The sequence below is a fragment of the Myotis davidii genome, unplaced genomic scaffold (genome assembly GCF_000327345.1).
Source record: "Myotis davidii unplaced genomic scaffold, ASM32734v1 scaffold59, whole genome shotgun sequence".
Classification (NCBI taxonomy): Eukaryota; Metazoa; Chordata; class Mammalia; order Chiroptera; family Vespertilionidae; genus Myotis; species Myotis davidii.
The window spans coordinates 8,491,042-8,494,918 of NW_006293001.1; the positions used below are offsets into that span (position 1 = coordinate 8,491,042).

Sequence of the window (3,877 nt, forward strand, 5' to 3'; positions counted from 1 at the left end):
TGTTCTGCTTCATTCCATTTTCTCTCCAATACTATCTTTAAAACATGTTGGTCTTGCCTAGACTGGATTCAGGAGGAAGAGACTGAGGATTTTCCACATCCAGACCAACGTGGTAAGGAGGAACCCTGACAGCTACTGAGGAGCTGAGGGACAGCCAGAGGAGAGGTCAGCTTGAGAGTGGAGTGGCCCGCCCTGCCACCAACATCACACAGTGAATACTCTCCTGACTCTTATGAAGTTGTTCCCTCTGTCCCCGAGCTCCAGAAACTCTCCTTCCCTGAGCTGCTCGGAGAGAAAAACAGAACTGCTCCTGCTCCTCTTGAATTTAGAAGTCACTTTTCAAGCCACAAATTTTGATTTTTCTAAAAAGCCCTTGCCCTAGCAGGTTTGGCTAAGTGGATAGAACAGTGGTCCGCAAACTACAGCCCCTTGAGTGTGGCTTTTCCACAAAATACCACGTGTGGGCGCGCACGTACACTGTGATTGAAACTTCGTGGCCACACTCAAGGTGCCAAAGAGCCGCATGTGGCTCGCGAGCCGCAGTTTGCCAACCACTGGGATAGAACGTCTGCCCAGGGACTTAAGGGCCACAGGTTCAATTCCAGTCAAGGTCACGTACCTCAGTTTCAGGCTCGATCCCCGGACCCAGTCAGGCTTGTGCAGGAGGCAACTAATTAATGTGTTTCTCTAACATTGATGTTTCTCTATTTCTTCCACTCTAAAAATCAATAGAAAAATATCCTCTGGTGAGGATTAACCAAATAAATAAATAACTAGCCTTTAAAACATCTTTCACTGCTGCCATTGAGGAACGTAGGTAGGGCTCCTGTGTTATCATTAAACCTTGCAAATGATTGATTTTTCCCAAAGATCATTAAAGAAGAGAAGAAGTATTAACTTATTCTAAGAAGCAAGAAAAATGTTTTCTTGTAGGTTGTGGGATGATGGTGTGTGTCAACAATGTGGGAGACACTGTCCCCTTATAGCACAGAGGGGAAAGGAATACACAGGGACCCTCAAGGACACACAAACATCCTTCCTTCCCAGAGTCACAGCTGAGATGGAGGACTAAGGAATAGCTGCTGAAGAAAGTGGAATTTAACTGCTCAGTTACTCCCAGCTCTCCTTGGTCTCTCCATGCATAGTCCTTTCATCTTCACAAAGCTACATAGCACTCTAATACTTGATTCCTACAGTGGAACTTAGGCATTTTTTAGCAATTTCAGTGTCTTTTAAAACCAGAATGAGCACATTTTTTTCCTAAACTACTTCCTAATTCACTCCTAGCATTCATCAGCAAATATTTATCACCACTACTCTTAGTGGTGGGACTCAAATTATTCAAGGGGCTTACAATCAAGTGGGGAGGGGTGTGTAAACAGTTAATCCTCAGCAGGGAGATGGAGGCTTCAGAGATCATTACAGCGTTACAGAGCCAGCCCAGGAGTAACTAAATCTGGAGCTGAAGGGGGTTTGTGGGGGTAGGTTGACGGGTACCTGCACGTAGAAAGAACCTCTATTAAACAAGAGCTTATACATAAGTCAATACTTTAAAAGTTTAATAATAATCACAATTAGATCCAAATATTTAGAGACTAAGGTACAATCATTTTAATGTGTCTCTAAAATGTCCAGAAAGCGAGTCCTCCCTCAGAACATTTAGAAATACCGCACTTAATTCCAGTCTTAAATGTGTATGATATTTTATCTATGCATTCAAATCATCAGCAACATGTAATTTCTACTAGCTAGGGAACCATAAAAACTAAAATTAGATTTTAGAAACCAACTTTTCCCCCTTTAGCCAGGTATCCCAGAGCTCATATTTTTCAGTATCTAAATTATTAAAAACTGGGAGAATGAGGAAAGGAGCATGGTGTTGGAGGGAAAAAAAGTAAGTCGGTATAGTTCTTTATTAAACCAGCACCAGCTTTCTCAGGGAAGGATTTGTGGCTATCAGTACAAACAGAATTATGCTTTCATAAAGCCAAGTTAAGAAACTTCATTGGCATTTTTCATTTTTGGTAGATTATTCAATCTATTCACCCATTTGTACAACACATCCCCTTATACCACAGATTCTCAAGAGAATTGATTCATAAAATAGCATTGCTACAAATTAGGAGTCATCTGTATTGTATATAATATTACAAAATTATTCATTATTCTGCAAGTCATATTATTTATCGCATGACAAGAGGTCACCCTTTAGTAAATAAAAAACACAATGTCCCACACAGTGAGCTTTAGAGGAAATGAATTTGCAGAACATAGGCCTCAAACGCTGTAGAAATTATAAGTCGCTTACCTGTGAGCGTGAACTTGAGGAAGCCAGAAGAAACAATGAACTCCACTGTGGAGAGTCAAAGGGTTTTTCCAACTTCGGTGTTCATTATAAAGCATTCAACAGAATTCAAACTTTTTCGAGAACATTATCTATTTGCTTAAGGGTCAATGCCCTGAAGGCCAGCCTAAGCACAGTTCAGTGACATCTGAGAAAAGGTTGAACACGCTCAAAGTAATAACCCCAAACACAGAGTGTGCTGGGGAAATGCTCGGAGGGGTCAACGGGCTGTGGAAAGTACTGATTTGCCTGGGAAAGAGAGGCGAGTTCTAGCTCTTCTTTTCACAAAGCCTTATTTTTGAAAGGTTATTTGAAAACATAGTAAGGCAAAACAAAACAACAACAAAATCTTTAAACTTTCCCCCTCAGTTTAAAAAGATTATTCTTGGAAAACCCCTGGGTTGCAGGTCCCCAGATTTTTCCAGGAGACAGGTAACCTAAAAGAACACCTAAAGCAGCCTTTGCTCTGATGACCCTTGCACCTTGCCTGAACAGTCAATAACCTCAAGCCCTACTTCATCTACACATGCAGTTCTGTGTACCAGTAAGTAGATTCATGATTTTTTAAACGTTCAAATGAACAGAAATGTAAGTCAAATAAACACATATAGCTTTCCAACGGTCTGGTGTTGCCCATATCTGTTCCTGTTCCTTTTTTTGTTAATCCTTACATTTTCTCAAATGCTCTTATTTTTTTTTAATCTCTCTTCCTGCCTGAGTTAACCCTTGCCTAAGCATGTTTTATTATGGCCTTCTGCGATGAATAACAGCCAACAGTGGTCAAGCCCTTGTTGGGTGCCTGGCTCAGTTGAAGTTTTATTTGTACTACCTTGTTTAGGCGTTTCAATAACCCTAGACCAGTGGCCGGCAAACTGCAGCTCACGAGCCACATGCGGCTCTTCGCACTGTATGTGCACGCCCGCACGTGGTATTTTGTGGAAGAGCCACACTCAAGGGGCCAAAGATCCGCATGTGACTCGCGAGCCACAGTTTGCTGACCACGGCCCTAGACGTTCGATGCTATTATTGAGGAAACTGAAGCACAGAGAGGTTAAGTAATCCACCCAACAGCGTCTAACCAAGAGGTCCAGAGCCTATGCTTCTGACCACCCTGTGCTAACATTCCTCCGCCTGTGCTCTGAAATGCAGTCAGGGGGCCAGTGCTTCTGTTTGCAGAAAATCAGATCAATTTACACAATAAGGATACATTTTCTCAATTTAAAAGTTTTATTTAAAATTTAGCATCCAGACCAGCCGGTGTGGCTCAGTGGTTGAGCATCAACTATGAAGCAGAAGGTCATGGTTTGATTCCAAGTCGGGGCACATGTCTAGGTTCTGGGCTCGATCTCCAGTGAGGGGTGTGGTGGGAGGCAATTGACCAATGATTCTCTCTCATTGATATTTCTATTTCTCTCTCCCTTTCCTTTCCTCTCTGAAAAAAAAGAAAGAAAAGAAAAAAGAAAATTTAGCATCCCACTACTATTTGTCCCTACTGGAATGTAGACATATGATAGTTCATCATTTAGCCCCAAA

General features: G+C 41.9%; 1 protein-coding gene across 2 annotated transcripts in view; it reads right to left on the minus strand.

Annotated features, from left to right (window-relative positions):
- Positions 1–2,409, minus strand: part of ABCB11 (ATP binding cassette subfamily B member 11) — an 86,675-nt gene extending 84,266 nt beyond the window's left edge. The window contains exon 1 of one of the 2 annotated variants that reach the window (XM_006766531.2): positions 2,309–2,409. The gene's annotated coding sequence lies outside the window, so the exon portion shown is untranslated. Of the gene's footprint in view, positions 1–619; positions 658–2,308 lie in introns of those variants that run through there. The other variant, XM_006766530.1, reaches the window with a different exon arrangement.
- Between the last annotated feature and the right edge of the window lie 1,468 nt (positions 2,410–3,877).